A 23,751-nucleotide genomic window follows, 5' to 3' on the forward strand; every position below is an offset into this window, starting at 1 on the left:
GATATCCCATCAGAAAATTAAGTTTGGATCGAATATCTGATATGATTTCTTGGATATTTAAATCGGATATGGATATTAAGATTAAAACTTTTGGCTATCTAATCAAATAGAAATGTATTTTTCCAGTTAGTTACATATTAGAGTAAATTAGATATTACTCCCTTATGAAACACGTTTTGCTAAAATTACTCCCTTTTAAAACAAAATGCTAAAATTACTCCCTTAACTTCAAGTCAGGCAAGAAATTGCTCCCAAATCACAACTCAGGTGAAATATTCCGTCATTTTTTTAATTTTCTCGCCTTTTGTCTAATTTCATGACCATTTTGCCCCTGTAATGTCTTCCCCTGATGTTATATTCCCTGCTTTTGCTCAAATTACTCTATATTCATATATACCAACTTTAAAACAAATTTCAATAAAATATTTCTATAATTTGGAAGGCAAATTATTTGAAGGTAAATTTCTTTATCTCTCCCTTTATTTTGCAGATTTCACATGTATAAACTCTTCATTGTTTTTTTGTACAATTAATTGAAATTATTATTAATTGAATTTGCAATTAGGGTTCTTATTTTATTTGGATATTTTTCTGATTTGAATTGTTGGTGTGATGCAATAGAATGTCTAGTCATTCAAAGGAAAGCAGCTACCATAGTACTAGCCAACATCCGAGGAAATGCTTATGTGGGGTTCCTGTGGCGATATTAACATCATGGACATCTGGCAATCTTGGAAGACGGTTTGAGAAGTGTAAATTCTCAAATCTCAGGACTGGTTCAATTGGTTGTGAATGGTTTCGCTGGCATGATCGCACTCAAATGGATTGGCAAAAAGAGGTTATCAACAAACTGATGATGGAGAAGAGATTGTTGAAATGTGTTGATATATTAGGTAGGGATGTTCAGTCGCTTAAAGATGAGAGGAAGAAGCTGGAACTGGAGATTGAGAAGATGAAGGTCTTTGGTGCGATTGAGGTTGCTGGCAGACGGACCTCATTTTTCAAAGGTTCAACTATGGCAATTTTTGCCATTATGTTTGTAGTTGTAGTGTTAATATTCACCACATTTTAGTTTAACAAATGAAGCTCATGAAAATTTTCAATTAACGATTCATGAGCCATTTGATGTTATAATGTATGGAACTTATTCCGGGTTGTAATGTTACTTGAATTCCTCTATTTAAGGTTTTAATGTTACTTGAATTCCTTTATTTGCTGTTATAGTGTTCAAATAAAGGCTGATTTGCAATGAAAACATGACCATACTCAACCTGATTTGCTGTTATAGTGTATGGGTTTTCCTGCATTGTTGCATTACCATTGCAAGTATCCAACAATATAACAACATATCAAGGCAATGGAAACTGTATTACCAACATTGCAAGTATAAACAACATTCATTCATTACCAACATTCCTGCATTACCATTGGAATTGCCAATAGAAACTGTCAACAAAATACATTTAAGTACTGAAACTTATTGTACTACATAAGTTCTTGCATTACCAGCTACATCAGTTCTTGCATTACCAACATTCAAACTTAAGTTACATAATATCACTACTAAAGTAAATTGTTGCTATCTTGACTCAGCAACTGAGTGAAGGATAGTTTGGCATGAGGATTGGAGGTGCTTGGAGCTGATGTGTGGCTGGTGGATGGGTCTGCCTGAGATGATGTAGCATTTGCAGTAGCAGTTCCATGAGGTGCCCTTGTTCCAGCTCTTGTCACTTTCCTCTGCCTCATTTTTTTCCCACTGACTTTTACTTAGTGGCCTTCCACCTGGTGCCCTATCAGTGACAGGAGGTGCTCTTGGATTTTTACAGGTCCTTATGGAATGACCTGACCCTCCACAATTGCCACATTTATTTGTCTTTTTTATCCTCTTAACCTGCCTAGCTGCATCTTCACCTTGCTCCTTCATTCTTCTTTTGGACTTAGGCCTACCAGGCATGCTTTTCATAGGTGGTGCCAGTGGCTCTGGTAGACCTGTTTTCTCCCAATGCTTAACACCAGGCATGGGAAATACAACAGGTTCATAAGTCATCTGATACTTTGCTTTAGTGTAAGCCTCATGAACATAATCTTTTGGGTCTGATCTTTCCAAATTTATGCAACACATATCATGTGGACAAGACAATCCACTGAGATTCCAATGAAAGCATGTACAGGTCCTAAAATTAAGATCTACACAACACTGCTCCCCTTTATAAATCACTTCATATACCCCTGCATAAGCCCTAGACCATTTACATAACCTAGACTCTGTCTCAGCCCATTCTATGTACTTATTCACTTAAGGCATTAACCTTTCCTTATATGCATTGCCACCCTCCCTCTTTTGACATATTCTTTCCATTACATACCTCCTCATCCACTCCATATGTGTGAGGATTGGCTTATCTTTGGCTTCTTTTAGTATAACATTAAAGACCTCACAAAGATTGTTTAGTAGAAGGTTAGACTTACAGTTTATGTCAAAAGCATGCCAGTGTCTAGGGGGATAACATTCAAATACTCCCATGCTTCAGTTGATAGAGATTTTAGACCATTCATCTCATTATCAAACTCAGCCTGTAAGCATTTAAAAAAATGTTAGTAAAGTGTAAACTGACAAAAAACCAATCAACATTCAACCTAAAGTAAATTATGAACTATTTACATACCTTTGTTGTGGCTCTTGCAGCTGTCCGAAATGATTCCTTAAACACTTGACCACTGAAATTCAACTTGAAGTTAGCCCAAATATGTCTTGCACAAAACCTCACATTTGCCTTTGGTATAACCATATTTAGTGCATCTAGCAAACTCTTCTGCCTGTCAAACATGAAGCTTAGCCCTTCTCCCTCCACCTTACCCAAGTTAGATGCTAACAACTCCAAAAACCATGTGCAAGAGTCTCTATTTTCCACTTCAACCACTGCCCAAGCAACAGGATATATGTTGTTATTTCCATCCAAGCCTACAACAACAAGACAAATCCAGGGTACACTCCCTTCAAATGACACCCATCTACACCTAGAATGGGTCTACAACCCTTAGTGAACCCTTCCTTGCAGGCTGCAAGACATATATACATCCTTTTAAAGATGGGTGGGGGCCTTTCAATTGAATCACATACCACAAAAGCTGCACTTCCTCGATTGTATTTTAAAATACCAGCAACATAGTCCTACACATGTGCATATTGATCACTCCCATTCCCATAAATGATTAACTTGGCCCTTGCCCTTGCATACCAACATTTCATATAGCTAACATGAACCCCCAACTCTATCAAGACAAAGCTTTGAAATTTTTTCAACTTCCAGTCAATGTTATCTCTAAAGAACTCTAAGTATTTCTCTGCCAAGAACTCAGAGTTTACTTTCCTATTGTAGCTTGCCCTGACACAGTTATGTTTCAAATTCAATGTGACACCCCGCGATAACGCGGAAACATAACTAATAAATTAAAGCGGAAATTTATGATATTTTAAAAACCTTTTATTACTAGTTAAAGATTAACACGCGGGTGCCAAAATGAAATGAAACAAATACAACAATAAACAAACTTAGGTTATTACAACCCAAGTCTAGAAAGAGGGGAAAATATATCCCCACGAATAAACAAATAAAGGGTTTCTAAACTAGCAAACTAAGGTCCAAGGGTTTAGTTCTCGCTAGCCCACACGTCTTCCCCACGTAAGCATCTGCACCACCTGTCATTCATGTAAACATGAACGCCACAGTCAGTGGGGAGTAACTCAAGGTTCTCCCAGCCACAATATGTCGAAATACAGATAAACAGGAACATATTAGAACATCATAAATACAACCATTTGATGCAAGCACTGAGACTATAATTCAAAACATGCGTAATAAATCATAGATAAGGCATATGATACATCCATATGAAACCATCCAACCAAAACGTCATAAATGACAATACAACTATAAACACGATAGAATATCATTTGTCACGGATAAACAAGGTTACATGATAATACATGTGAATGGAAACCCTAGCCATGAACTTTGAAAACCAAATAACATACAATACACGAAATGGGACTACTAACATCACATAATAAGCAAAGCATCCGGCTCAGAGGCTACCTTTAAAGCATGTCCGATACACAAGTCCTTAACTACCTTTGCTCAGCGGTTACCTTTAAAACATGTCCAAATACTACAAACAAGTGCCCGACTCAGAGGTTACCTTTAAAACATGTTCGAGGCACAACACATAAAATATCTGGCTCAACGGTTACCTTTAAAACATGTCCGAATACTACAAACAAGTGTCCGACTCAGAGGTTACCTTTAAAACATGTTCGAGACACAACAAACAAGTATCAGGCTCAGCGGTTACCTTTAAAACATGGCCAAATACAACAAATAAGTGCCCGACTCAGAGGTTACCTTTAAAACATGTCCGAGGCACAACAAACAAGTATCTGGCTCAGCGGTTACCTTTAAAATATGGCCAAATACAACAAACAAGTACCCGACTCAGAGGTTACCTTTAAAACATGTCCGAGACACAACAAACAAGTATCTGGCTCAGCGGTTACCTTTAAAACATGGCCAAATACAACAAACAAGTCCCCGACTCAGAGGTTACCTTTAAAACATGTCCGAGGCACAACAAACAAGTATCTGGCTCAGCGGTTACCTTTAAAATATGGCCAAATGCAACAAACAAGTGCAACAAACAAGCACAACAAACAAGCACATAGAACGGGATTATTAATGTCACATTCATACTTATGGCTTGCATCTCACCATAAGTACGGATGAGAACATCAATCCCGACGACCTTATCTCAACTAGAGGGCCTATGGCTCACCCCTAGTATCCGATAGGACCGAGACTCAGGGACGAGATGATTAATGTCACATTCATACTTATGGCCTGCATCACCATAAGTACGGATGGGAACATCACTTCCGATGAATCATATCGCAACTAGAGGGCCTCTGGCTCACCCCTAGTAACCGATAGGATCAAGACTCAGGGACGGGATTATTAATGTCACATTCATACTTATGGCCTGCATCACCATAAGTACGGATGAGAACATCAATCCCGACGATCATATCGTAATTAGAGGGCCTATGGCTCACCCTTAGTATCCGATAGGACCGAGACTCCCACAACCGAACAATACTAGACATTATCTAGAATACGACTCACTACAAGTACATATTTATAATAAATATCTCATACTTGTATTATATTAATAAATATTCTACTTCATAATTTGACATGCCGGTTAAGTAAAATATAATAAGGGATAATGAATAATCTACGTTATATGAAATATACGGGGTAAAATGTGACCAAGTCCAAGTGACTCATTTATGAGCCCAATAAACAATTTATAAGGAGTCCAACAATTAAATCACATTAAGCCAACAAACAAGATATGTTAGACCCAACTTGGTGCTCATGTAAGATTGTGGACAGCGGGCCGCCCACGGGGGCGCTTGGTGAGAAGCGAAAACAAGCGTTTGCATTTTGTATGGAGTCGCCACCAATTTTTATGGGAAATTGGAACCGTTCGAATACCTCATGTCATGTCAAGACATAAAGTAGTGACATGAACACTAAGCAATCGTTACCCTTAGCATTCTATGTCTAGAATGACTCTCGTGGATGCCAATGAACACGGGTGCTCACGGAGATCTGGAGTAAGGGGTGAGGGTACGTATTAGGAAGCTCTTTTGATCGAACACCTAATCCCGCCCGCCTCGATAGCGGCCTCTACTAATGATTAGGGAGTTTATTCGTACTTGATATATCGTCGATTGTATGCATGCAATGCAACATCCATTGATTAATCCTAACATGTGAATTAAGACTAAGTCGGTTAACAATTAATTTAGCATACAATTAATGTCAAAGTTGGAATTTAAGTCAAATGACATGTGAAAACATACAAGAAATAGGATAAATAAAGAAAATTATAATAATGAAAATTACAATAATTACATCGGGATAGGCGATTTATGTCGAAAATACCTTTAAAACGGATAATTTGGGAAAAAGGAATAAAAGAATAAAATTAATGAATTAAAAGAATCAAATAAATTAACGAACAGATCAGAAGGTGATAATACGGATAATAGTTAATTAATACGTAAACTAAATAACTATGTCAAGGCAGAAACGGAGTTCAGAGACAGAACTCAGCCTGGAACAGGCGCAGCAGAGCTGCGTCCTTTGGAATAGGCGCAGCAGACGCTGCGTCTGTTCTTGGCTCAGTTCTGGCTGTGAAGCCGTAATTGCAAGCCGTTAATGTCAATTGGTGTTTTTAATGATTGATTAATAATATTTACTCGGATGAAAGTGATTAGCATGTTATTTAACATATGATTGGGTCATAAAAATAGTACAATATGAATGAGACGGATGCAAACGAATTAATACAAGATGAAATAATTACGGAAGTGAAAAATATATTAATGAGTCCTCTATTGAAATCAATTAATTAGTCTAAACATGATGATATATGACGAATATATGATGAACATGACAAAAGATAGATGAAAACTGTATCAAAGACGAATCCCAGAAACTCAATATGAACAAATTGAATCTCTACAACCCGGAATTGAATTTAATGACGAAAACCCGCAAATATGAATTACTTGTGATTTAAGGTCGGATTAATGACGAACTAAACATGTTAATGATGAATAATAAATATACATGTGAATTATTAAACTATTGTACCGAAGAATTAACAAACAAGTGAAAACAAATAATCAAAGACGAATTACAGAGAACGAAGGAAGAAGAAAAGAAGCGAGAGGCTGGCGGCCCCTCACGAAGCGCGCGCGAGAAGGCTGCGCTCCTTCAAAGAGGCGCAGCGATTCTTTGCGTCTTTTCTCGACTGTCAGTCTTCTGAAAATCCGTAAAAAGAGGTTTTAAAGACGGTTTTAGAAATCGGTTTTAATGAGGTATTTTCGACGTAAACCTTACAATGAGTGATACGATAAATAAATACAATAAATAAATAAGGATTATACACCCTCAGACTTACATGTTGACGAAACGAGAAGAACTAAGATATCGATTAGTGATGCTCGACGCGAATGCAAAGAAAGTGCCCTCGTAAGAGGAAAACGATTGAAACAAATTGATTAATTAGATTGATTATTGTGGAGTTGGTCAAATTGGTCGGTCATGCAACGGAGAGGCTGGTACCCGGAAGGATCCGAGCTTACGTGGTCGAAAGTTCAAGCACGTAGGCGCCAATAAGTAAGAACAAAGTCTAGAATGCAAAGGGAGAAGAGAAGGGCGGACACTCGCGTGAGAAATATGAGGAACGAAGGCTCCTATTTATACTAATCACGGAATTAGGGTTTAGGAAAGGAGAGAAAGATCCGGAAACAACCGACTTAGGTTAAACACGGAAACTTGGACAAAAAAAGCACTTGAGGAAGAGGCGCAAAGACTTGTCGCGTCCTTTCCTCAGCGGGTTCCTCCTGCGCAAGAAAGCGCGTTTGACAGCCTGTCGTATTTTAGGCATAACTTTCTCTACAAGACTCGGAATTAGGTGATTTCGGTGGCGTTGGAAAGCTAAAAGAAAGATCTAGAACTTTCTGTGAAATAGGCCTGACCCAAAAAACTCGTTATGACCTCGTAGAACGGGCCTAAAGCTCGGGTTGTCAATTTAACTAAATGAAATGCACATTTTGTAATGTAAACTTTTAGTTTAGCCTAATGAAGTGACATGAGACTCAAAATGAGATATAATCTCAACATTTTATGACATCCTAACCTTAGGTATACAAGCACGTTGCTTTGACTCGGGATTTGACGGTTTTAGGAAATGAAGACGATTTTTGACACGGACTCCAAATGAACTCTAATTACTGCCAAAACGACCGTAATGACACTTAGATGACAACAAAGAGGTAGACACAAATATTTGAGCAATCACTTGACGATAATCTTACGAACTGTCACAAATCGTTCCGCGTAGCAAACATGCGGTCCAATCATCACCGGGTGGTTTGCGGGAGGTGCAGAAACGAGGTGTCTACAAAGATTCAAACATATAATCATGTGAAGCCAACAATTTGATCATGTAAGAGAAATATATATACAAAGAATGATATTCGACGGATTATGCTATAAAATTCGAGACGGGAATTTAAACGATTAACACATACCAAATTTGGCGCCGAATGTACTCATAATATGAGTGTGGCCCTGTGACTACAAATCAAACCCAACAAGTAGAATATAGTGAGCCCAAAGAATATAAGAGAGTGAGCCCAACAACTATTCACTAAATATCATTCCAACGCCCATTAATCTTTGCAAACTTTGTGACCATCATCATCAACATACTATTACTTGGCTACAACCAAATAAATTCCCACTAACCAAATAATTGATCTAACTTTTACAATTTCCATTATCTAAACAAACGATCCACTACTACAAGATTAATTAATCAATGATCAATGATGTAAAACAACCTTCCTGCTTTCACGACCAAGCTTTCACGACCAATCTCCCAAACCCACAACAAAATTAATCAACGGCAAAAATCGAATAAACAGGGGGATGCCTTTAGCGTAAAGGTACAAGCGGGAAAACCGCTCTGAGGGACCATTAAATCCGTCCCAAAACAGAGAGCACGGGCAGTAAAACGGAGGGCAAAACCCGGGTGAGCAGCTAGCAAATGCACGATTTCAGACAATAAACAAAAAACGAATTCGAGATGAAAAGAGTACGACTAGAACAAGGGTAACGCCATTAATTTTCTGCCATAAACGAGCCCATAAAACCAGTAAGGAAAGCATACGGATTATTCGAAATGACAACAGGCAACACTCGTGTCTCGGAGATGACAAAACCGTGATAAATATGCCATGGGAACAACTAATAACCAACTAAATTGACCACAAGCTTGACACAATTAACCCCACACATGAGAAAACACATAAAGATTAAAACTTTAAGACGAAGGAGTATAAAAACCGAGTTGAAAGGATGGAATATCGACTCATTGTCGAGTAACCTATCACCGTTACCTTAAACGTTCCTTATTCTTCGAATAAATGGTCCCAAAAGCTTCAATCTACCACAAGGTCTTCGAAACCTTCGTCATGGAGCAAGAAAACAAAAGAGATTGAGGCAAAACCGAAACTTTATAAGATGGGTCAGAAACGAAAGTCGTACAAGATCGCAACTTTCTTACCTTAAAAGAATGAGGAAGGAATGAGGAAGCTAATGGTATAAAAATAATGGAATTTGGTTGAGAAACGGAGATGAAATCTGGGTTAGAAGGTCGACGGAAATGGCGTGTGTATGGTTCTGTTGTTTGTTGTTGTTGCTGCGTGAAAAAGAAGAAGAAGAGGGGTAGGGACACGATAGGTGTAGCAATTAGGATTATATAATAATAACAATAATATAAATATATATAATAATAATAATAATAATAATAATAATAATAATAATAATAATGTTTGTAGGGTGAGGGTATGAGTGGATAATTATTAGACTAGTTGGGTGAAAAAGGTAAGTGGTGTGTTGTCGACATAGGATAGGTCGAGAAAAGATTAGTCTCACAAGAGGAAATGTGACGGTCTATAGCTAGACGAAAAAATGTCTCGAGTCTACTTTAACTTGAGACGGAAACTGATATTATTACTGTCACTGTTATTACTGTCTGACTAAAATACGTATTTTTATATAAATTAAGCTTTAGAATATTCTTTTTATAAAATTCGTGCTTAAAATGAATTAATTAAAAATAATTTTAAAAATATAAAATAAAGTAATTAAACGGTTTAATAAATTTTAAATGTCAAAATGGGAAATTCGCGGGTGTTACATTTAAGCCCTTAATCTAAAATGTATCCTCATTGTCCATTTGTGTAGCATGAACTCTGAACTTACACTTTCTCACCTCCTCACCACATGTACATTCACCAAATTTAGATTTCTTACTATTCCAAGGACACTTGCACCTATGCCTACAATAGGCAGTCACTATCTTTCCCATTGTGAGAATCGTAGAAATCATACCCATTACTCACACTGTGATGCACTAGTGCCTTCCTAAACACTTCAACACTAGGGAACTTCAACCCTAAACTCAAACCAACACTTTTTGAGAAGTCAGTCATAGGATTAAAACAAGAGTTAGAATCAACCTCATCATCAGACCCATGCAAACTTCTAAGCTCATCTGATTCTATACCCTCCTCTTCAATGAACTTGACCTCAAGGTCATCAACTCCTATCAAATTTCTTTTACCTCTTTCTTCTAAATCTGCTGCACTCTTACCTCTTTCTTCCACAGTCTCCTGAACAGTTTCAAGTATCACACCACCATCTGCTTTTGCAAATAGATCTTCCTCAACTTCAACCCTAACATCATATTCATCTTGCTCAAACTTTGGATCACTTGTTTGACTTAGATCTGAATCAGTAAACTCATCTCCAAGGTCACCAACCTCTACCTTTTCCTTTTCCTTTCCTTTTCCAAGCACAACTTTCCCTTTCCCCTTAAATTTTCTAACAACTGTCTTCTTCCTGCCTTTAACAATTTGTTTTCCTTTACCTTTCTCTGTCACCTTATCTGGTATTATGAACATGTCATCAACAGCTTCAACACTAAGCAATTTCTTCTTCTCAACCTTGTTCTTATCAACACCAGCCTCAAACCCTACAACTTTACTCTTCTGCACTTCAACAACAGCAATACGTTCTGTCCCAGATTTATCTATCTGTTTACCACTAGACCCAACTCCTAAGTTGGCCACAAAGTGTAAAGGTCTCTTTACAGGCAACTTAGCTCTACTTGAGATAACATTACATCCAATTAAAGGTATTAGATCTGAGTTGTTTGGCTCTGTAGCTGGGGGTTGTTTTACTATAGTGGAAATGTTTGTTTTGTTTTGCCTAGGACTTCTTCTCAAAATGTGACACCCCCATACTCCAAGTGCCTTACCAGGACCACTCAGGTATAGGAACGTCACTATCTCGGTTACCCGAGGCAATGAATATCATAAGACAATAAAGAAACGTACTCTAAAAGTAAATATAATTTAAGTGATTACATGTCTCAAACCAAAACGATTAACCGAAATACAAATCCAAAACCAAACTTTCTACTATCCAAAACTGAACAACTACAAATATCGTCTGACACGCAGAAGACTCTTCTAATGCCAAGTGATGACTCATCCCAGCTAGCCCAAAAGCATCATATCAAACCTGCTCAACAACTGCTCACCATCCTCGAATGGATCACCATAGTTTTACAAAACAAACAATGGGGTCAGTACTAATTACACAATCCAAATCACAACAAGACAAATGCCAAAAAGCTCAACCGTCACATCAAACCCCAAACTCCATAATCAATCTCCACATAACTAACTACACACTAAAGTAGTGTAGTCCCGCGCAGTACCCATCGCAAATGAATCGCACACCGCCGGTGGGGACATGGCCGTTCCCACCTAAGCCCCGCTCATCTCCATCGAGCGATAAACCCATGTTCATTAATGTGCACATCCTTTCTGTGGCGGGTTCCACAGAAGGCGAATCAAGGGTGTGAAGGCACTCCCGCAAGTGACTCCACTCAGCCAGGGACGCACTCCGAAGATCACAGACAGATACAACAATAACAATAAACGATATTAATCAACAACCGTCACAATCACCAGCAGTATGATAAATCAACAATAATAATACAACCACCACACACATCATGTAATTAATACCGAGTAGGGAAACCCTACCTGGAATGCAATCACAGAATCAGACGATCTAGCAGCTGTCTCAAAACCTCTCTTCTATGAACCCTCCTCCTATACACACATTCATACAATTACTACCACAACAATACAATCATAAAAACCCCCCAATTCCCAAATTAGGGTTTAACCAACATCAACCAATTACTATAAAAATGATACGTAGAACTTATCCTTGATGCAAAGATCACAACGGTATAAAGAACAAAGGAAACCGACACCTCTAGCTCCGGGATTTGCCAATAAAGCGGAAGAACAATGCAACGTAACTTGAAATCTCTCTTAATAAGTGAATTAGGTTTTGTAAAAGTGTTTAAAGAAGATGACGAAAGGTATTATATATTAATCCGCCTTATTAACAAAACCCGTCAAATAACACCCGATAACCGACTTACTCGATCAAGTAAGTCACGTACTCGATCAAGTGCCACGTACTCAATCGAGTACCAAGGCTAATCGATCGAGTACCCTATAGGCAGACTACTGTTTTGTATACCAAACATACTTACTCGACAGAGTAAGCCCCACTCGATAGAGTACCCACAGACTCATAAAACCGTAGTATTACACAAAGGTTGTAAAGATTCAGTTTTGTGAGTTTTTTTTCTCACCCCTGGGACTTGATCTCAGAGGTAGTGAAAGCTCATTTATGATGTTTGCTTGCTTTTTCCTGGGGGCTTTGAATGTGCTTGGACCACCTTTAAATGTGGATGGACCAATTTTGATTTGTGCATTTTTGTTGGGCTGGGCATTTACTTTGGGGTGTGCTTTGAATATGGGCTTTTTGTCTATTAAAGTACTCTCCATATCACTTTTCACTTGCATCTCCCCCTCATTGTCTCTCTTTCCCCTACTTCTGGTGATTCTAGGAGTGACCCCTGTTTTAGGTTGAGTGATGTACAGAGTTATGGTCCCCAACTTACACATTGTCCTCAGCAACTAGAGCACATCAACCTCTTTCAATAGCAAAGTCCTCCCATTAGTAAGATCCACTCCATACCTTCTATACCACATATCAATCTGTTGACTTACATAAATATTGCCCCAAATCTTTTAAAAAATCCACATTCAACCTATCATTCACTACAACATTCAGATTGTGTATACAACCCCCCTTATAAGTAGTCAGGCCTTCCTTTGTTTCAAACTTCCCCTTATAAAATACCCTCAAATTAACACTAAATGGCTTAACTAATGAACCCATAACCTACAATATAGGTAAAAACAACCACCATCATTATATGGTTTAAATTAGGGTTACACTAATTTAGGGTTAAATGAACACAGAACATTCACAATTAGATGTAAATGGAATAATTAAAATAAACGCATCAAAATAACCTACTGCAATTCAATTTAAAAAAAAATCTAAATCGAAATAAGATAACCATAAATATAAAAAACTCACCTTAATTTGGATGAAAATGCGCAGATTACAGATTAGGGTTTGTCGCCTACTTCCAGAGCATTTGAATATAATCGTCGCAAAAAAAATTGATTGAATTGGGGAAGAAATTTAGGGGTTTAGGGTTTTGATTTAGGAAATTGGGGGTTCAGGTTTTGTGTGTTTGTATGAATGAGAAAACAAATTGAATGACTGAGATTATGAAATTTTTTTACTTTGGGCATATGTTAAATAAAGGGTAATATTGTCCATTACTTTGTTTTTTTCACCTGAGTTGTGATTTGGGAGCAAGTTCTTGCCTGACTTGAAGTTAAGGGAGTAATTTTAGCATTTTGTTTTAAAAGGGAGTAATTTTAGCAAAACGTGTTTCATAAGGGAGTAATATCTAATTTATTCTACATATTATTCTTGTAGATTAAAATCAAATTTTGATTAAAAAGAAAAAATTGATAATCAACCAAGTTTATACCAATTCACATATTTTGTCTAATAAATTGATAATCAACCAAGTTTATAGAGAATATAACCAAGTTTATATCGAATATCTGTGTATTTATTGTTTTGGTATGTAATTTTGTTTTTAATCTGCGTGTGTATTGTTGTTATAGTTGTAACACCCCCATCTACTAAAGTGTCTTACTAAGGACTATCTTAGCACATGATAGTGCTACCATCTCGGTTACCCGAGGTAGCATGCATCAAAGATACCATAATAAAACAAGAAATATAGATAATAAAGTTTAACCAAGGTTATACAACTGAAATCTCAAAGTGAAAGTAAAATACAACTCGTCTCAAACTAGCCAAAAGACGATAGTCTACTAAACAACAACGGAAGCTAATGTTTAAGTCTCGACAACCTCCCATCCAAACCTGCAAGCAAGCTCAAACATCAATCCCTTACTAGACTCACTGCTCACCATTTGCCGAAAATATCAAATGGATCACCATAGTTTTGAAAATATTGAAGGGTCAGTACAATTACACAATTAATCACAACAACACATGAAAGTAAACAACATAAGATAACACAATCAATGCTCCAATAATCCTCCACACTCCATAACCACAAATGTCGCTCATCGCAAAGAGTAGCCGAGTTCCCATCGCAATAGGTAACCCACCCCTGCCGATGCCAAATCGTAGTGTGGACATCAAATTCCCGCCCATAGCAACGAGCGAACCCAAGCTCATTAATGTGCACATCACCTTTGTATTCTTTACACCGTTGAGACCGTCGCATCATGGGTAAGATTCTAGTATGATTTTTATATCGTTTCATTGTTTTTGATTGAAACCCTAATTGGGTATTTTGGGGGATTTTGGGAGTTTGGTGATTGTTAGATAGTAATTATATGATTGTCTGATTATAAGAGGTGGTTTCGTAGAGGAGCAGTTTTGAATAGCTGATTTGTGATGATCTTTGTGATTTGCCTTTCCAGGTAGGGTTTCCCTACTCGGTTATTGATTACATGGTATTTGATAGTTGATTGGTGATGGTTGTGATGTTGTTGATATTTATCATATTGGTATTGTAATTGGTAATTGTTGTCGTTTAGTTGGTTGGATGTGTTTGTCTGTGGTTCGCGAGGCGCATCCTCAGCTAAGTGGAGTCACTTGCGGGAGTGACTTCACGCTCTTGATTCGCCCCTTGTGGAACCCGCCACAAGAGGGGATGTGCACATTAAGGAACTTGGGTTTTTGCTCGGTATTGATAAGCGGAGATTTGGTGGTTACGGCTACGGTCCCCCTTTGGCGGCGTGGAATATCTGTTGCGATGGGTATTCTGGCAGGCTACACACTTTAGTGTGTAGTCAGGTGTGTGGAGATGTGACGGAGTTGGGTGATTTGTATATTGTTATCTTGCTTATATTAGATTCTGTAATCATTAACCGACCCCGTTAATTGTTTTAAAAACTGTGGTGATCCATTCGGGGATGATGAGCAGTTATTGAGCAGGTATGAGATGGATTGCGCAAGGGATAGCTGGGATGGAGTCATCACGAGTCATTAGAGTCTTCCGCTGTGTGTTGAACTTATATTTCTTTCAGTTGGTTTGATAGTTTGGAACAGATGTATTTCACTTTATAGTTTTAGGATTTTTGATTATGTAATCAGTTAAACTTATTTATCTTAAGTATGTTTTTTTATGGTCAATTTGATATACACTGCCTCAGGTAACCGAGATGGTAGCACTTACATGGATTAGGTTGTCTTAGTAAGGCACCTTGGTGTATGAGGGTGTTACAAAGGTCGCTGAAAACCTCCCTCTTCATAGCTCATACATTCGAACTTCTTGTGGCCAGTTCCACCACAGTTGTAGCATTGTAAGTGTGTGTTATCACTGGCTCTCTGGCCACCTTTCCCTCCATAGCGAGACCTTCCACTAAAGCCAGCTCCAGCCGAATAGGATTTAGCCTGGTTGTAGTTACCATGCTTGTAGTTCGATTGGCTACTACCCTCATCATCAGCCCTACGCTTCTCATTCACCTTATCCTTAGCCTCCTTGGCCATATTAGCGAGTCGCTCTGCATGCCCAGCTCTTTCATAGACATCTTTCAAGTCAGTGATCATCCCAGCTAGTAACCTGTCCATAATCCTCAGCGTCAACCCTTTCTCGAAACGGAGTACTAAGCTTTGTTAACTCATCTCCATATCCTCAGCATATCGGACTAGCTCATTAAACTTGATGTAATATTCGGATACGGTCATGCTATCGGTCATGACAAAGAAGTCGAACTCATCTCTCATCTAGCTACGAACATGCATCGGCACAAACTCACGTCTCATCGCCACTTTGAGCTCATCCCAAGGAATCGCTCCTTCACCCCGATCCCTATAAAACTCCCATGCAGCTGCCTTTTCTTGTACCCACCATCCCCCGGCTTGGCCTCTTAAGTAAAAGGTAGCCTGATCCACCTTCATATCTGGGGGACAGTTAACCACCTCAAATATACTCTCCATTTCACGGAACCATTTGTCGAACAGATTGGGTGCTCATGTGCCTTCATATGTCGTAGGACGATGGCGAGAGATAGCAGCGCTTAGAAGGGATGCATCAACTACCTCCCACTCCCTCCCCACATTTTTCAAAGCCCCAATGAGCGCATTATTCTGCTCGATCATCCTTGCTATATCCTCAATGGTAATGTTAGCGGCCCTAGCTATGGCAACTAATCTCTTTGGCGGCATGTTGAGCTTCAATAACCAAAACAAACGTAAGCACATAGCCTATGGCTCAAAATGAAAAATCAACCATCCAAAGAGGTACTCGGTCGAGTGCCTTACGCCACTCAGTCGAGTACCTGTGTTACTCGGCCGAGTGTCCACACTCCAGTAGCTGGCCCAAAAATCACAAAAGTTGTACTCGGTCGAGTGTCCTAGGCACTTGGTCGAGTACGCCCACTCGTTCGAGTGTCTACTCTACTCGGCCGAGTGTCCACTTTCCAGTAGACATACCAAAATCACAAAAACCACACTCGGTCGAGTCCTAGGTAAACTCGGTCGAGTTCCCTTTACTCGGTCGAGTACCCTGCCTCACTCGGCCAAGTCATGCAATATAGCCTCCTAACACATACCGCAACTATCATAGATACCATACACCTTATTTCACATGTTCCTAACTCGATATATATGCGGAAATAAACACTTTAGCGCTCATATACAATCATTCACCATATAAACCAACCTCATGTTATACACTTCACTCCAATTCCATGTAAACCAATCTCATGATAATTAATCCATCATATTATTACACATGCCATGATATATATAAAGCAACACACAACATGCGATTTTAGGACGTCTCCTAAATCCTTACGGTAGCTCCAAACAACTTCTACCCGGGTTCATTTTAATTAGACACCCTATGTTCATTCGTTTTAGGTTCCAAAATCGTTGCTCTGATACCACTTTGTAACACCCCCATCTATTAAAGTGCCTTACCAAGGACTACCTTAACACATGAGTGTGCTACCATCTCGGTTACCCGAGGTAGCATGCATCAACGATACTATAATGAAACAAGAAATGTAAATAATAAAGTTTAACCAAGGTTATTCAACTGAAATCTCAAGGTGAAAGTAAAATAAAACTCGTCTCAAACTAGCCAAAAGATAGTCTACTAAACAACAGCGGAAGCTAATGTGTAAGTCCCGATGTGGACATGGGCCGCCTGCATGCCAAGCCAATATGTGGATGTGTAGCAGTCGGAAAGCCACACTCGGTGGCGTAGAAATGTTTTCGACCGGATGGCTTTAGATCGGTCGATTTCGTCTCTATGAATGTCTCGAAACGATGCAGAGATGTTCGGAGTCACCATCAAGCAATTATGGGATGACTGAAAACCATTCGAATCCACTTTGTACCTCGGTCAAACGAAGCAAAAAGCGGTGTTTGACATATGTACTAAAGATAAGGAATCGTCCCTCTTTAGCATCCTATCGCTAGAATGACTCTCGTTCTCCCTGGATAAGGTTGTCCACTATCCAAAGTTTCTGAGTAAGAGGTGAGGGTACGTATTGGGAAGCTCTTTAATCGAACACCTAATCCCGCCCGCGGTAGTGGTCTCTACTGATCGATCTTGGTTGGTTAAGTGCAGAAGTTGATAAAACGGTTTAAATGCATGAATGCTTATCGACAACTTTAAACCTAACACGTGAGATTTGCTATGTCGGTTATTTTTCCAAATATCAAGTAATTGATGTCATGTTGGATTTAATGTTGATTTGCATGCAAGATGGAAATTAAACATCCATTTACCAAGTTAGGTTTATGGTGTTTAACATGATCCATTTGACTTAAAAAGTGCTTTAGAATTTAAAGTGTAAAATGCAAACTCGTCAATATGATCCGTCCTGTATTCGGGTTAATTGAAGTCAGGATCATCCTATATGAGTGTTGGAAGTAGGACAGGAGCAGTGACAGGCTGTCATTGAGGGGCGAGCCTGTTGGCGATGCAAGGATGCCTGTCCAGACTTGAAACTTAGAAAGAAGAGGGCCTGTTTAGGCGCGAGTTAGGTGACGACCCAAAGGGGCGTCTCCTTATTGTTGAAAATGTTTGTGAAATTGTTTGTAAAAGGGTGTTAAAACCGCTTTTGTTGAAAAGGTCATTAAGACCGTTTTTGTACTAATATGAAGAACGAGACTTGGAATAATTATTACCGTCTTGATAATATTCGATGTCGGATTCGGTTTGGCAAGCTTGATATGAATAGTTTTGTAAAAAGGATGTGAAAAAATGCTTAATATGAAATAATTATATTAAGTTCATTGCTTTTTAATTAAAGTGTAAAAAATGCTTGATATGAACTAATTATATTAAGTTCATTGCTTTGTAATTAGTCAAAGTTTATCATCGTACTCGGGTTGAACCGACATGTTATGTAGAAACAAGGATGATTATTTGTATATGACTAATATGGTTTTTGCAAATATAAACAAATGAAAAGAGGGCTTTAAAATACCCTAAAAATGTAATTAACCAAATATTATCACCGAGTCACGGATTAAACCGTCATATTATGAGGAACCAAGGGTGAATATAATTCATGGTTAAAAATGCTTATTATTAAAATGATTTGAAATAGTAAAAATCGATTGCAAATAAGAAATGAAAACAGAGGAAAGATGAACTCAAACACGTTTGAGTTCTGACCTGGGGTGCCATAAGAGGTGCGAGGCACCTAGTTGTGACTAGGGGCTTCTGCCTTAGGTCAAAACTCGATTTTGGCTTACTTAATCCATATTTTGGATCATGTTATGCATGGTTTATCATGTTAAAGTCATAAAAAAAGATAAAAAGAACATGAAAGAAGAGGATTAATTACACCCTCATACTCACATGCTAGGTTGCTTAACGAGAAATCGACAAAGTGTAAAAACTCGTGAGTCGGAAAACTCGGCTTAAAACCGTTTTTGTAAAGTATGGAGTGTTGCTTTGCTTTGATGATTGTGTAGTTGGTTGAAGTGGTAAGTCAAGTAATTTAATGCACGATGACGGTACCAAACAATGTGTAAGGCTCGTATTTTCAATAGGTAGGTCGAAAATACGTGTCATTTGTTGACTCGGGAAGTCGAAGTCTAGAATTTTAAGGAAGAAAAGAAAGGGCGGACTCCCGCGTCCCTTATAATGGTAGCATTTGAGGGTTATTTATAGAGGACTTTGTGGTGGTGTGCATCTTGGGCAACGTGGCCATATAGGCAGCTTGAAGAGGCGCGAGCATGTCCGCAGGTCTTCGAGTTATCTTGTCACTATCACATATTTGGATTTGTGGTTTGTTCTATCTTAGGTTTTTTAGGACATGATTGTTTTACTTGACCATCAAGTATATCGTGTATACTTAGCATGGAAGCATTGTGAGGTTTTTTTTTATGTTTGACTCGGTTTAACTCGTTATTGGAGTCGAGATTTGAATTTTGAGTCGGTTTTTGGTCCGGTGTCAGTTTTGACTCTAGTTAGTGTCATTGTGACCCCGTTGTCGTGCATAAAACACTCCAGGTATTTTTAAAATGTTTTGAAAATGTTTTTGTTTTCGTTTTTGAGTTTTCCAATGCGTAGTTATATAAATTGTCGATCAAACGTAGCGATTCCAAAGCATGTTATAGTCCGATAATCATCGGGTGTTTGTTGGGGATTCAACAGATACCAGGTATCTACACTCTACAACGTTGCATCCAAAAGCCGCAAGCAAGCTCAAACATCAACATCGGCTAGACTCACTGCTCATTTGTTGGAAATATCAAATGATCATCACAGTTTTGAAAACATTGAAGGGTCAGTACAATTACACAATTAATCACAACCACACCCGAAAGTAAACAACATAAAATAACTAAATCAATGCTCCAATAATCCTCCAAACTTCATAACCACAAAGGGCTCTCATCGCAACGAGTAGACCTGTTATCAGGCCGGGTTCGGGCTGAGCCGTGCTGACCCGAGGTTGGGTCGGGCTCACCTGGCTAGGCCCTGAACCGGAAAAGGGGGATGGCGGGCTTGGCAGGGCTTGATTGTGTTGGGTACGTGTCTAGCCCAAGCCAGGCTGGGGCTGACCAGGCGTGGTTGACCTATGTATTATTTTTTTTTAAACTAGTGACGACGGAATTGCTTACGTAATCGAAAACCTTTATATTATTCCGTAATAGAAACGACATATATTCGATAACTCCGTAACTAACTTACATAATTATTTGACGTGCATAATGACGACATAATAGATAATTGGAAATTGAAATGACTCAATTTAAATATCACGGGTATAATTCACGAGTAATGCTAATGGCCACCTTCAAATGATGATACATGACGTCGTAGCCTCCATCGGTCCTCCATTTGTAATATTTAGTAATATTATTATCTTTACAAACCTTGCAAATAACTTAAATTCATTGGACGTATTTGGATGGGAGATTTTGTGGAAGTACCTCCATACGAATATTTCTCGGACCATTGTTTTTTTTGAGATATTAAATAACTTGAATTTATAGAAATGAAGAATAGAATAGATAGAGAGTTGAGAAAGTGTGAGCATTAGTGTGGGAATTGGGGGGGTATTTATTGGATTAGAATTAGGAAAATAAAAATAAAAATAAAAATTCAAAAAACTAGTCGTTGACTCATTGGGACTTGGGACAAATTTCAAAATCAAAAAAATGAAAAAACAAGTCGCTGGGAATGAGTGGGACTTGGTAATTTGGGATTTCGGTGAAGCCTGCCTAGGTAAATGTTTGTTTTCTTATTATAAATAAAAGTGATTTATTATGGTTTTATGGGAAAAAAAGGGAAAAAATGAAGGGCTTGAACTTTACTATTATAAATTTTTGAAATAATTTTTCTTTATCAAAAATTTATAATAGTTAATTTGCCTACATATCTTCGTTAGAAGAATCAAAGCCCACGTAGTTCTTTACTAACTTCAGTTACATGTTTTTGGATTGGAGGCGGTTGGATGACTTTGACCTTCCTAGGTTGGAGAGCTCGTCTCGGATGACCCATCGGCGGTACGCTCGTCTTCCTCTAATGGGTCATACTCCGTTGCCCCTTGACGTCTTTCTTGGCTTGATCCGAATCTTTTTTGCACACACATCTCTTTACGGTCGAGGATGCTAGGCTAGATCTTCTGTTATCTAAAACTCTTCCACCTGCACTAAAAGCGGACTACGACGCAATCGTAGAAGCGGGAACAACAAGCACGTCTCTAGCTATTTTTGATTGTAAGGGGAATTGGATGGAACAGGATTTCCACCAAAGAAGGATGTTGAATTCCTTATCATTTTATTAAACCTGATATGATAAATAATCGTCCAAGTCTTTTGTGGTGCAAATAGTAGTAGTGGAGGATTGTGTTGATGACCTCCGAAATTAAATTGAATGAAGTTCGTTGTCAAACCGAGCGCTCTTTTGAGCCGGAGGGTTACTACTATTAGACTCGTCATTAACCGTAACATAAATTTTAGACAACTCACGTAAAATATTAATACATTCATCAACATAATTTTGAGCATTAAATTCAACACCAAGCAAATTATAATAATATTCTACAGTATTCCTTAAACCAATATGTTTCAATACACGGATCTAATAGGCAAGCTACACCATATATAAGCGGAAAAGTACTAAAATAATTCCACCATTTTTTTTCATATAAATGATTACGAGTATTAAACATGCTTCAGCCTTTTCAATCTTAGAAAACGCAAGAACGATCTTTAAACATTCAAGTATGACTAAATGCACATTAGATTCATACACAAGAGAGAAAATGTTGGTGGCTTTGTAAAACGGTTCAAACAGTTTACAAACATTGTCGACAATTGTCCACATACTATTATCAAGCATTTTATGGTCGTAACGTTGGTGACTATTATATAACTCATTTAAAATGGCTTTATACTTTACAACTTAGTTAAGCAATTTATATGTCAAATTCCACCTAGTAGGGCAGTCGGTGGACCATTGTTTGGGTTTTAACCCATGTTGTTTACACAAAGTTTTGTATTGTGTTTTCATCAATCTAGCATTTCTAATCCAATTAATGCAAGTTTTGATTGGTCTTAAAAGTGGTACAAGAAAAGTAACTCCTTCTTAAGCCGCAAAGTTTATAATATGGGCACAACACGCAATATGCACAAGTTCGCCATTTAACAATAAATTATCCATTCTAAGAACATGTTCAATACATTTAGTGTTAGTCGATGCATTGTCAAATGAGATGGAGAAAACTTTCTTAGATAATTAATAATTTCTAAACATTTTTTAAGACGCAAAAAGTGGTTATAACCGGTGTGTTTTTCTTCCACGATATCAAAAGCAATAATATGTTTTTATAAAAAATAATCATGATCAATCCAATGAACGGTAACACACAAATACGGATCATTTTTTTTTGTAGTCTATGTGTCGCTAGTTAATGCTACTCGACCATCACAATTAGCAAAATATTCAGTCAATTCTTTTTCTTTTCTTTATATTGTTCCATAGTAGTTCGTTTTAAAGTGTGACGGCTAACACGAGTGAAAGCGGGTTGTAATGCTCGCCTATTAAAACTTTCCAAATTAACACTTTCACCATAAATAAAAGGCAACTCTTTAAGATTCACGAATGTAGCCATATGACCAATCATAGCCTTTTGGTTATAAAAAATTCTTTACCTCCACTGGCTTCTTTAATCATGAAACGACTAAGTTGGGTTTGAGTTTGGCTAACAACACCACTTCCGCTTATACCATGCTCTTTATTCAAGTGACGACTCATACTTCTAAGTCTGTTTCCAACTTTCCAAGCATAATCTTTTTTTTTTCTTTCTTTACATCACGGCAAACGGTGCATACACAACGATAACTCCGTGGATCTTTTTCGTCTTGCACCCTCACGAAATAGCTCCATACATATGATGTTTTATTTCCTTTTTTACTTGAATTTGCTTCTTCTTCAATATGTGCATTATGGGTAGAACCCACAAAAATTCAAATAAATTAGATGATTATATTACTAAAATGCAAGATTAAAAAAAAACTAATTAAAAATAAAAGTAACACTAATTAAAAAATGAAATTAACAATAATTTAAAAAATAAAATAAAATATATTACCCTCTTGAGACGCAAATACCACATCAACTTCTTCCGGAGTATAATATCTTCCCTCTTCCATTTTTATATAATTATAAATTTAATATAATACATAATAATTAGTAAGTATTATAAATTTATAATAATTATTAATAAGATAATTCTATTACACTAGTAATCTAATACTCCCTCTATCCCAGTCATTTGTGGTCCTTTTCCATATTGAGGGTGTCTCAGTGAGTTGTTGTACTTTCTATTTAAGAATGAACTTGGTGAACAATTTGATCATTCACACTCAATTTGTTCCGCTTGTCACTTAGTAATTGACCTCTTTCTCTCTCATTGGTCTTTGTGCCAAAACCAAAGGACAATAATTGACCGGGACATAGGGAGTATATTGTAACTGAAAATTAATTAGTAAAAACTTGATAATTTGAATTTATATAAATGTAGAATAGATTAAGATAGAGAGTTGAGAAATTCTGAGGATTAGTATGGGAATT

This window comes from Silene latifolia, chromosome 9, assembly GCF_048544455.1.
Source record: "Silene latifolia isolate original U9 population chromosome 9, ASM4854445v1, whole genome shotgun sequence".
NCBI classification, from domain to species: Eukaryota; Viridiplantae; Streptophyta; class Magnoliopsida; order Caryophyllales; family Caryophyllaceae; genus Silene; species Silene latifolia.